Source organism: Malurus melanocephalus, unplaced genomic scaffold, assembly GCF_030028575.1.
Source record: "Malurus melanocephalus ecotype Western Australia unplaced genomic scaffold, MMel_1.1 scaffold_145, whole genome shotgun sequence".
Taxonomy (NCBI): domain Eukaryota; kingdom Metazoa; phylum Chordata; class Aves; order Passeriformes; family Maluridae; genus Malurus; species Malurus melanocephalus.
In genome coordinates, this window is record NW_026623377.1 from 882,517 (window position 1) to 896,159 (window position 13,643).

Sequence of the window (13,643 nt, forward strand, 5' to 3'; positions counted from 1 at the left end):
AAACCAAAAACCAAGCACCCAAGAAAAGAATAATAAGGGGATCAAAATACTAACAGTGTACATAAACATGAACATACATTAAACTGAAAAGCTTTTCTATAATGATTGAAATTCTAATATAGGCCTCATGGTTTTTGCTAATTTGAAACTAGCTGATTTTTTACATTGCAACTGTTGAAATGGGAAAGATATTAAAAAAACAAAYAGACTGAAATTAAAAAATCAAACAGACTGAACCAGAACACTTTCAAGGAAAAGTCTGAAAAACAAGTTATATTTCTAAAGACCTAGGATCTAACACATAAACCTTAATACTGATGAAAACTAAGCATGAAAACCTTTTTTAACCCTACTTTGACAGAAGATAATGTGTCCTGCAGGATCGTTTGTGCTTGTAATACATATGTATCTCAAAACTCAGTGAATTGGTTTCCTAACAGTACAGTTTGCACAGACACACCTCCATAGCTAGAACACCAAGAGCGAAATTAGGTGATTAGAGAATGAAACACATGGAGTCCCACTTGCTATACATGCTGTCCCATGCATGTCTTGCTGATCTCTAACTACATGGATTCAGATTATGAAGTTCATAATAGGATAAGATTGCACATACACAGTTTTAGATTGATTTTACTGCTTTGATCTCTATGGAAAATAGAGAAGTACAAATAAAGATTCCTACAAACTATCACCTAAGTAATGGAAAACATAAGTTTTAAATAAAATCTATCCTGACCACTGCAAGAAGTTACCTTATTTTTGTATTTCACTTGTCAAATCATGTGCAAAAATTTTATCTAAATAATACCTAAACAAACCCCCACCAAAGAAAAAGGAAGGGTTGAAAGAATTAATTTTTTACCTGGTATCCTGACTTTATTTTCATTTGACTTCAAATATTTTTCTATTGCTGAATTTTTATCACTGTTATTGCATTTTTAGTTGTTTTCCTATCTTCTTGTATGCATTTTTAAACTATGCTTTTCCACTGTTCTAACTGAATTTCCAGGTTGCTCCTCTTTTTAGAAATCCCAAATAATGTTTTACTTGTGATGGGAACTAATAAACAGCTGTTAACAACAAGGAGTTTGTGCTTTAAAGAAGTAGCTAAATATCTGACAGCTATTCCCTTGAGAAGCACTAAAGTTGAGTAGTTCGCTATTGTACTCCTTGACTTAAGTGCAGCCAGATTTGTCACCAAGTGAATGACAAAAAATAGTTTGACCCATTGTCTTTAACATTATTTAAATGTTTGATTGATGTTTTCCTATTTGAATACCTATATGAACACTCTAGTTAAACACCTCAAATCATGTTTGTATGGGCTAATTGGCTCTTCTGGAAAAAGCAGACAAATCACAACACCTATGTCAATAGGTGCGAACTGTAAATTTATAATTTCTAAAGCCCAATGATAAAGATTATTAAACCTAATGTTTGATTTTGGCTCTAAAAATTTCATACCTCAAGGCATAAAGAATCTGATTTTTACATTACTTTTACTATAGACTACACAAGCCTTAAATGATTAATTTCACCGAGTTGCAATTTAAATTAGATAGGTCAAGTCTTTCCTTTTAGATCATTAAATGAGTACAAAGATTTATCTCAACCTAACCTATTTCTTACTGTGGTCAATGTGACTATATTCATCTTTTAAGTGGATGGTTTGTGAACACTACCCTTAAATTCTAGATTTCTTTGGAAGCCTTACAGTTTGGCACCTTTTGCTTCCAACCAGATGCTGTCACCCAGCTGCTATGGATCTTGACATTCATGCCTCATTTCTCTGCGTTCATAAACAGTTTATTTCAGGTTACACACACTCTGGACTCTGGGGTGACTATCAGAAAACATAGCAAGAAAGCAGACCACTGGCTTAGCAAAGGAATGTACATTAACCATGGACATGCCACTTACTTGAAACCGTCACATCCAGAGGGTAATGGTCAATGGCTCAGTCCCAATGGACATCAGTGACAAGTGGTGTACCTCAGGCGTCAGTATTGTTAAACATCTTCATTAATGACACCGACAAAGGGATTGAGTGCACCCTAAGCAAATTTGCCAATGACACCAAGCTGAGTGGTGCAGTTGCCACACCTCAGGGATGGGATGCCATCCAGAGTGACCTGGACAAGCTCAAGAAGTGAACCCACTGGAGTCTCACGTAGTTTAACAAGACCAAGTGCAAGATGCTGCACATGTGTTGGGGCAACCCCCAGTATCAGCACAGGCTGGCGAATGACCAGATGGAGAGCAGACCTAGGGGAGAAGGCCCTGGGGGTGCTGGTGGATCAGAGTTTGGACATGACCCAGCAATGTGCAGTCACAGCCCAGAGAGCCAAATGTGTCCCAGGCGGCATCCAAAGCAGCRTGGCCAGCAGGGCAAAGGAGGGGATTCTGGTCCTCGGCTTCTTTCTGATGAGAGACCACCCACAGTAGTGGGTCCAGCTTTGGGGTCCCCACCACAGGAAGGACATTGACCTGTTAGAGCAAGTCCAGAGGAAGATCATAAAGATGAGGACTGAGAGGATTGGAGCACCTCTCCTATGAGGAAAGGCTGAGAGAATGGGGTTTGTTCAGCCTGGAGAAGAGAAGGCGGCTTTTGGGTGATCTAATTGCTGCCTTGCAGTACCTACAAAAAAAAGACAGAAAGGGTCTGTTTACAAGAGCATATAGTGACAGGAAAAATGGCTTAAAACTTGGAGAAAGTTTATATTAGACATTAGGAAAAAATTCTGTTCTGTGAGGGTGGTAAGGCACTGGAACAGGTTGCCCAGAGAAGTTGTGGATGGCCCAGCCCTGGAGGTGTTCAAGATCAGGCTTGATGACCATGATGTTCAAGATCAAGTGAAAGGTATCCCTGTGTCTTGGGAGAAGGATGGGGCGGGGGGAGGGGGCCTGTAATTAGATGATCTTTAAGGTCCCTTCCAACCCAGGCTAATTTATAAGATACTATGATAGGAAAAGGAAGAAGTTACTCCCAGACTTGCCTCCACCCCTGTTCCCATTCAAGAATCTATTGTTTCTCTGGACAAATCATAAGATTCTCAATCATAAGAGAAACCATGAAAGGAATAACTGCCAGATAGCRCTGATTTTTCATAACACACATCCCAGAACAAATCTTTATGTGCAAAACACAATAAAATAAAATAAAGCTTGATATGGAGATATTTGAGACCAGGTCCAGCAAAGGGCAGCTATAATGATTAAGGGACTGGAGTACCTCTCAATATGAGAAGAGGTCAAGAGTTCTGCAATTGTTTAGTCTGGAAAAAAGTCATGTTAGGGTGAATTTTATCAATGGAAATAAATCCCTGAAAGGAGAGTGTAAAAAAGAGGAAAATGGCTCTTTTCAGTGGTACCCAGTGACAGGAAAAGAGGCAACATGTACAAACAGGAGGTTTGTGTTCACCATTTGAACACAAAGAAACACATTTTACTGTGGCAGTGACAGAGCATTGAAACAGGATGTGGAATCTGCCATCTCTGATGGACATATTCAAATCCACCTAGACATGCAGGGAAACTGACTATAGATGACCCTTATTTAGCACCAGAGGACCTCAAAAAGTCCCTTCCAACCTCAAGCCTTCTGTGATTCTGTAAAGAAATCCAAGATAATGCTCTCAAAGAGAGGCGGCAACACAAAATGATATAATATGCAATTCAAAAAAAAAAACAAAATTAAGTTCATACTTCAGATACAGATACTAAATGTACTCCAGATTTCTTGTTGCTCATGTCACACAGTCCCTTTTTCATGCTTCCTCAGGAAAGGAAGCCTAATTGTGTATGAAAGGTAGATTAGAGATTTATGATAAATTAGAGATTTGACTATCATTATTGCCCCCTTAGATCATTAGCTAAAATCTAGCTTATATCCAAAATATTTTAAAATCACTGTGTTAGTGGTTGTTTTGTTTATTCATCTGTAATGAGTATGGCTTTGCTAACAGTGCATTAATACATGCTCCATCCTGCATACTTTATTAAGAAATTCTAATTTCCCCCATAATTTAAATAAAATTATGCAATCTCCATCCCCTAGTTCCTATAGTGTTTCAAACAAAAAAAGAAGTATGTGGCACCACTACTCTCTAACTAAGAGGAATACAAACACAAGGCCAAAGTTGTACGTGAGAAAGGAAGTATTGGCCAGTTACTGCCTTGGTCATGATTATAGGCAAGGAGTAATAATAAATGGAGGATCCTCAAAATATCTTTTTTTAAATCTGAACAGGATCAAAAACATTTAAACTGCACTAGTGGAATCTTTAAAACAGGATGTTACACTTAATGTATAATGTAATGTGTTTGTCTTTGGTGGAGCAATTAATCACTGGATGGAAGAGTTAAGATCCAATCAAAACGGAAAGGTGTTTATTGCTGCAGCTGGTCATTAAATTATTTCTACAAAACTTAAACACTGGGTTTTATTGTTTTTATTACAGATCCGCTCCTATAAAAAATACATTTAAACATCCCTTTTTAGATTTTGTGGTTTAGTGTCTTGTGCTTCTGTTAACTAAACAAAACCAAACCCAAAGAAAGGGTATGTTATTCTGTTATCAGTGGAATTATCACTGATAATAAGAACCWGAAAAATAGAAAAACATTTCAGTTTGAATTCCAATATGTGTACCTTTTACCTGTGGGAAAAAAACATGAATGATGGCAGTAACACAAAATAGTCATGATGTGAGGTAATTTTTCCTTTGGTGGGAATTTCTTTCATGCAAGACTGGTAGCTGATTAAACAATTTTTTCTTGATACGTGGAGTGGAGGTACTTCAGAAGATTCTCAAGTACCTTTAAGATACCTGCACATGCAGTCTTTTTAACAAAGCATTTGTCATTTTGTATAGACACCTTGGCTGGTAGTAAAGGAATGAAAGAAACTTTTCTGCTACATTTAATCCTTCAAATGACTGTACTAAAGGAAACATCTGCAAGGAAATATCCAAGAGACAGCCATCCTCTTTACTGCATTATCAAAGTATTTGTCGTCTTGATTGCTTCAATGAGGTATTTTTAGTAGATACAGGTGTTTTGTGTGATTATCTGTTTATACCAAGAGGGACACATGGAGGCTCACAATTTTGATCTGAACAAAACCTATGGACTTCCCCAAAAGACAAATTGAATTGCAAATTTCATCACCCTTAGACTGATTGCCATGATGAATGTTATAGAATTGCCTCCCGGGAAATAAAACCATAGAATGAGTTTGGGTGACATCTTAGGTGAATGTTTTCTGAAGAAAATGAATGGGCTACAATGAGCATGCTGAACTAATACGATACTGACTATACACCAAGTTTGAGAAAAACTTCCTAACTGCTTTCAATAGTAGAGCCAACACTTTCCCAGGTAATTGGGGCTGATAAAACAATGTTTCTTGGRATAGGTCAAAATATTGAAGTAAAGGCTCACACTCTTTCTCCTTGTGCTGGGGCAAAGAACAGAACTCCTTTGATATGTGCACAGAGATATTAGACAGAAGTTTTACAGTTTAAATACATCTGGCTGCAAACAAATCAACAGCAGAACATGCACTCAGTTTCTAAGAAGCAGCAGCAAATACTATTAAGATTTATACAAGCCCCTTTTAATGTCCGACTTGCTTCCACTTAGAGGAATGAATTCTAGATAAAACTGTTCACAATTACTTCAATGCTTTCCTTTTGGTATGAAATCCTTAATTTATTTCCTTGGTATCTGAATGTGATTTGTTCACAGTTGCAGCTAGAATTTAGAAAAAGTATCCCTGACTATTAACCTTCTAGAAAAGGCTTTGTTACTTTGATTCATAAACAGTTTTTAAGGGTAGTAAACATAACACATAAATCAGAATTACAAACTACTTTAGTTCATGATTTGAGATTTTGAGGAAAAAATATTTATTCTCTGGTCACCAAATTTCAGGGTGGAAATGGACAGTAATCTAACATTAGGAAAAGATAAGTCAGCAGAGTCTTTCCTGTATTGCAAAAAGCATGACTTTAGCCTTTTGGAAAGCCTTTAGTTTTTTGGAGTATGGCGGAAAATTTATATATTGGACATCTTATTGCTTATGGGAAAAATAGAGTGGATTAAGCCCCACCTGGTTGAAGATGGAAAAATTGTATTGGAAATGTCTGCAGAGCTCATTAGTACCTTGATACCAAATGATTCAGAGCTATCATTGGCTTTGACTTATGCTGCTTTCCTAAGTATGGCAACACAATAACATCTAAAAAAACTCCACAGATGTATATGAGAAAATGATAGTGCTTCATTAATTACCAAAGTAAAAACTTGCTAAATAGAGGCCCATTTGAGAAAATAGAAAAAAGAAACAGACTGTTAAAACCAGATGGGAAATAGACTAGAGAAGCCATTCATTATCTTTACATTTGCAAGCAAGGGTGACTGTTGCCAGAACAGTTTGTTCATTTGTATAAAGAATTCYATGCTTATATCACTTTGCTCAGTTTTACTGAAAGTTCTTTGAGCATTAGCATTAAAGAAAAAAAAAAAAAACCAAAACAAATCAATCATGCATAATCTAGGCAAAGACTCCCGTCAACTTTATAGCAAGAGAGCAATGGATTGATAATTGATACCRACATACAATACACACAAAACCTACACAGCTAGTTGAACTCCTTTTACTGTAAAAGGTAATGCCAAAAGTTTTACAACGCTGATCATCACTGCTTTCTTCCTCATATTCTGCTTGAAAAAATCATATTCAAAGTTTAAGCTTTACAAGTTCATAATGCAAACATGCCAGTTGTGTGCGTCCACAGCTGGATTTGGACTTTGGCAGAGCAAACAGATGAGGAAGATGGAGGCCTACTTTTCTCCAAGCCCTCCAAGCAACGACTATTGACATCTACCTTTGATCAAAGCCTTTAACTGAGTGGGCTTGGGTTGCTGCCTGCACTATCCCTGCCTGTGTCAGGCTGGGACATTCAGAAGGCTCATCACATAAATGGACTTTTAAAGGAGCTCAGACAATAAACTCACAGAATCACAGAATATTCTGAGTTGAAGGGACTCACAAGTCCAACTCTGATCAATAGAGGGATGGAACCCACAACCTTAGTGTGACAAGTACCATGCTCCAACCAGTTGAGCTAATCTCACTCAACTCATATTTTATCAATACAGGAGTAAGCTGTGGGACATTTTACCTTTAGTTTGGCCTTTCAAGCAAGCTTCATAGAAATGCTTTGGAGTATCACTAAAAGTAGTACTTCTACATTTTGCCAAGCATGGGAAATGCTTTTCCTCCTTTTACTCCCCACCCTGCCCCCCACCAGAAGTATATCTAACCAAGCATGGTTTTATATCACTCCATGAATCTGTCACTTACACATTCAAGCTTTTAATCTTTGGGTTAAGCCTATGATAATTCTTTCATTAGTTACGCATTTGGTGTTCTCCKTCATTTCCCTTCAGACCTATGACAGTTGCTTAACAGGATATGATCATATCCTASCTGAGAGAATATGGGACTCTGCACTTACTACTCATGGAATTACTACAAAGATGAACAGACATACATGGAGTAAGAAGCTTGCAAAATTGAATCCTCCAACTTTGGAAATAACATAAAGTCAGTTCACAGGCATATAAAACCAAAACATATAAAAACTTCATTGTACAGCACTACTTGCCTCCWTACTGATGGTGCCAGCTAAACTGTGAAGATAAATTCAAGACATTGGAGATGATCCTCCACATTCTCRGAATTCACTGAACATCTGTAAAGTATTCTGGTTATCGTGCCCAGCTTCTTTAGGATAATTGGTTGAAAATAGTAAAGGGCACACTAATTATTTTCCAAAGTAAACCTAATATCACTTCTTGTGAGCAGAATTTGCTGGGAAATACACAGTCAGAAGTGAGAAAACTTCACCTGCGGAATATACAAATCAGCTGATCTCTGAGTGAAATCTGTGATTCATAGGAAGCTATTAATTTTTTAGATAATGCTATTTGCATCCAAAGGGGAAACTTTCCACAAAGAAAGGACAAAGATTTCTTGTTCATGACCTTCCATAAAGATTCTGATCATGCCAAAGCCATTTCCCTTTACAGACAGGTGGGCTAGTGCCTGCCAAACATCAGGGAGGGGGGGAAACATTTTAGTTGTGGTATATGAACAATGTCAGTGATTTCTCAGATAGTATCTCAGAAATTTAATGACTACCATGTAGCCCGGAAATGAGCGGTAATGAACAGTATTGAATCATTTCATCTTTAAACGCAGCAAGAACAAAGCCTAATAATTATCCACAGCCGTTTAAATTGAGAAAACCACAAATAGATTTGCCTTTTGAAAGTCAGGGAAAGGGCTAAGACAAGTTGCAGCCAAAGGTTAAAACGGTTAACTTCGGTCTCTGAATGTCAGACTCCTGCTTTCTAAGCACTGGCTCAGAGGTTTCTGATTCAAGTAAATGGCAGTAAAGCCAGCATGCTTTTATCAGACGTTAGTGTTTATAGAAGCAATACAAAACAGGATTTTGTTAAATATATATATTATGCCAGATCAAACTATAAATTGAAACATCTGTGTCCAAGTTAATCTCACATACAGCAAGGAGATTATCTGAATTGTGTGCTTCCTTTTGTGACCTTTTTAGATGAATGGCTTTATTTGGAAGGGGGAAGGAATAATTTTATTTTTTATTCCTAAGCAACAATGCCAATAGTCCAGTATAACAGCAATATATTTTAAAATCACCCAGCTGAATAGCAAAAATCTTTTAGTAATTTCCTAGTATTGTTATACAGGGAACTCTAAAAATTAAACTATAGTCATATAAATAGAGGCATGTAGTTTTAAGCATGCTACAAGCCATTCATAACATAATTATTCAATTAAAACTGCTTTTATGAGCAATAATCACATTCTGAAAAGGCAAATATGAAGAATTTGTGGATATAGCCATAATGCCTGCAAAATTAACTTTAAAAAAAAAAGCAGGTAAACAAAGTTCAGTCTCTCTGCTACTTAAATAAAAGATTTTAATATTACTTTGCTCCTGCCTCCAGGACATAAGGGACGAGAAGCAGAATTAGGATTTTTTTAAATTATTATTTAAAAAACAGAGTAATTATTTTCCTTTATGCATTAATATTATCAAAAATAATATCAGTTTAACTGAAACTATGATTACAATAAACAAATTTCAGTTAGAGAAGCAGTAGAACAGAACAGCTGTAGTTTCCAACAGCATAAAGCTGGTTCATTGGCAATAGTATAGCACTTCAAAGAAGACAGAAACTTACACTTTATAGGTCACTTCATATTTATTCTTGAGTTGAATGTAATTTAGGATAAAATTTTGTAGTATATATCTCTCCTCTAGAGGTACATGTTCATTAAGACACACTCTTAAATCCATAGAAGCCATTTTTATTACATTGACACAATGTTTACAAAATAGCCAACAAAGTTTGCAAGGGACAATGCTTCCCCCATTCTCCCGAGTCTTCCCTTTAATCTCTTTGTTTTGAATGCTATTTCATTCTCAGCTCCTAACCCACCGCAAACCTATTGTAATTTGTCACAAATAGAATTGAAAAGGGTTTATGTAAAATAGAGATGATGATCAATATTTTATGAGATTAATTGGGAGGACAGATACAGGGAATTTCAGAAAAAACTTTTCTGGACAACAATATGAACATATTTTACAATATCCACAAAATAGGTATACAATATAAGCCAGGAGCAAGTCCTCTGAAATCCAGTTGCTTAAGATGACCATGAAGGGTCAATCCCTTACCTGAAAAAAAGTCATTTTCTAGTTTTCAATATCATACATAGCATGAGCTGTGGTATCACACCTGCCAGCAAAGCTACACTTGGTACTGCTGTGCCATTAAATAAAGCTGCTTGAGGCCACTTTCAGCACTGCATCCCTTAGGGACTAGTGTTGAATAAAATTTTGACAAGATTTTATTTTATTCCTAAATTTATTTCATAAATTCATCATTGTTCAGAGGGCAACAGATACAGAAACATAGTTTAAAAAAAGCATAAATAGATCAACAGTCCAGTCAATGGATCTTTAACACTGATTTTAATGAAGTGGGACACAGTAATATCCCATCTGCTTTCCCTGAGGCTGACTCCTACAGCAGGATGATATGGACATTTATCTCAACTATCTGAAGGAATGCTTTGCTTATCACACCTGAGGCAATGGAGCATTAGAATCTATAATCTCTGATAGCAGTCTTTTTAGATTCTCAGATTTTAGGGAAATTCTTTTTATTTCCCAGTGCTTGGAAATTTTAGTGGGAAAGAGTACGGCGGAGTTTACAAACTTCTGGCTGAAGTTTCTCATATGAGTGATGTTTTCCATTCGAAATGTTTTTTTAATTATCAGAAATACAGTTGGCATTGACAAAAATTATTTCAGTCAAAACTGAAACAAAACTTAAAAGCATACTGTATACAAATTAGATCCAACTTTACCTTTTTAAAACAATGGCCTGAAATCTAGTGGTTTCAGTTCCTGTACCTCAAAGCCAGTTACAAAGTCAATGATTGCCTTGGTATTCCTTGTGTTAAGTGAAGCTCCAYGTGCATAGATACTTGGGAAATATTACAACTTTTAGGAAAAGTTTTGCTATTGCTTAGCTTTAYCCTCCTGTTATGTGTTGAAGTACCACAGGAACATGGAGGGAGCAAAGTCTGATCATCAACATGTTCTGTACAAATCCATTGCTGAAAATGATTCATTTCAGAATTCTATACAAGAACTGGACTAAAAAGATTCTGCAAATAGCCAGAATTCCAGGGCAATGGAAATTCAGGGGAAACAAATAGCTCCATGATACACTCCCAGTTTGCAAAGAGACCTCTTATACAACAGTTAATTATTGTGTCTAGCACACCTGTTTTGTATCTTCTTGCACCCCCCCGGGAAATGAATGCTTGAACACTTCTCAGAAGTACCTATGTGCACTCAGAAGTGTACATAGTATGGGAAACAAATAGGTAAATTTGGAGATCTGCGGGCAGTCACAGCACTTCATCTCATCACATTTATGGAGACATTGTGGGACAGCTTGCATGATTGCAATGTCTCCAGGAAAGGCCACATGGTCTTAGGAAAGACAGGACAGAAAGATGTGGTGTCCTTTGCATAAAGGAACTCCAGGAATGCGGGAAGCTTTACCTTGGGGAGTATGATGAACTATTCAAGAGTTTCTGGATTAGCATAAAAGGGCAGACTAATGAGGGTCACATGGTGGGTGTTTGCTACAAGCCACCTGATGAGCAAGAGGAAGTGGATGGGGCCTTTTACAGATGAGTTGAAGCAGCTTCACTGACACAGGCCCTGGTTCTTATGGTGGACATCAAACATCCTGATATTGCTAGAGAAAGAATACAGCAAAGCACAACACTCCAGGAGGTTCCTGGAATGAACTCACAATAGCTTTCTGATATAGGTGGTAGACAAGGATTGATGTGCTCCTCAAGTGAAAAAAGAGACGTACTGGTTGGAGATGTGAAGTGAGGGGGCAGCCTTGGCTGCAGTGACCATGAGGTCATGGAATCTGGCATCCTGCAAGGAACAAGCAGGATAATGAGTACAATTGCAACCCCAGCTACAGAAGAACTAACTTTGGCCTCTGTGAGCACCTTCTTGGGAGAATCCCATGGCACTTTTTATGTAGGCTTGCTGAAAAGAAGCTCCATTGGCATTTAGAGAAGCAGAACCATCCATGTAACTGGGTACTGAGTCAGCTTCACAACTTGTGATTGCAGCTATAAGCCTAAAGCAACATCTAAATTAGATTTTGAAATAAATTTATGTCATTTTTCTCATCTTGGGTCTGTAGCACAAAAGCCATGGGTTTCCATCACTTTAGATTGTCCCAAGATCTACACCAAGATCTACAAAATTCTTGCCTGAAGCCACATTCAGCACTATTTGACCTTGATTTAAAGGGACAGAAGACACAAAGAATTAGAGTTGCAACCTGAAGTTTTCAAGAGTGTCAGCTGATGGAAGCTAGTCACCCTGCAGAACTCAACACTTTCCACCACTTTCTAATACATGTGAAACAAAATTCTTCTAGCTCACTGTCCTGAGATACAGCTAAATTATGATGAATACATCCAAAATAAAAAAATATTAAATTGTACATTATTCTTAGGGTACCAATCTCTTCCTTCACAGAAGATAAAGTATGAAAAGCTTGTGACAGATGATAAGTGTGTTAATCACTTTGCTTAATGTTGAAGTAGAAGGTTCTCAATTAAGTAAAAAGAAAGAAGAAAAAATTGCATACAATAATAAAAAATAAAATCTTGTGAGGATAGGCTAGAGTCCAGCAACCAAAAAAGTAAGACCTGATACTAGCATTCTTCAAAACATTTCCAAAGTGTGGAAAAACAATTTCTTTCATTTCAAGAAATATCCATAGCACATTTTTGCCACTTATTTGCTTTTCCTCTAAATTCAAGAAAAATAAAATGGCTAATGGACTGCTAAAATGTTTCAGTTCCAAGTCTATAGTCCTCTATTCTGAGAACTACATAATCAATTTATCAGGATTTTCAGCAGCCTTGGGGCTTTAACAAAAGCTTATTACTTATGTGCACAGAGTTTAGACAGTAAAGCTGGAGTTTTCTCAGTCCTTGGATCACTTTTAAATGTGGCTTTTTTTCTCATCTGTTCAACAGTGATTGCCTATATCCATCAATCCATCAATCCTAGCCAATTTTAAAACCACAAAGTGAAAATTAATTGGTCTCCTGGTTTGTCACTGAGTCCTTCCACACACAGACAAGAATATAAAATCAGTGGAAATTATTAGAAGAATGAGGTTTTCTTTCCTTAAATACATAATCAAGCACAAAGAAAATAAAATTACAGAGGATATAATTTTCCTTTAGTCTTCAAAAGGAAATATCAATTCAGCCTTAGAGCATATCAGATGTTTCACACTTTCCAATCCTGTTGTTTTCCTCACCTCTACTATTTCAGCAATTAAGAGTAAACACACTCTTGTGCCATGTAGGTGACCAGATGTCCTTCACTGACATGGCTGAATTCACCCAACCCACTTGGTCACTATCTGTCAATAACGCTAATGAAACACGAGTCAAGTCCATAGGTGGCAAAACCTTCTGAGATCAAATCTAGACCATGACAGAGGAATAGCAAAGGAAAATTTCTCTAGAATGATGCTATTAAAGATTTGGGGTTTGAGGAATAAGGTCAGCAACTGGCAAAATACCCAAAAGCAGTTACTGACCAGTAGCTCCCTCAGCTTACTTCAAAGAGTACAACTTTATATTGTTTCTCTTAGTCCCTTTGAAAGGAAAACCACAAAATGGCTGCCTTTGAGATAAAAATATCCACATCGCATGCTAGTACTAAACACTTAGGAAGTTTTACTGTCACTTCTTTTGCCAATGGCTTTCTTGTCAGAAAAAAAAAAAAAAAAAAAAAAAAACCAACAAACACAGGAACAGTGTGAATTACGGAACACAGATAAATGAAATACAGAAACAGTGTGACCCTAAAGAGCAGGTAAATTCACTTGAATAATGGGATTATGATTTATGATTTTCCAATTGCAAGAGCAAGCTCAGTTACACAATTTTTAATTCT

The 13,643-nt window shown here is 36.9% G+C and overlaps 1 protein-coding gene across 11 annotated transcripts in view; it reads right to left on the bottom strand.

Moving 5' to 3' along the window:
* SUGCT (succinyl-CoA:glutarate-CoA transferase) overlaps positions 1-13,643 on the bottom strand; it is a 323,333-nt gene that overhangs the window by 142,792 nt on the left and 166,898 nt on the right. The gene's annotated exons all lie outside the window — the stretch shown is intronic.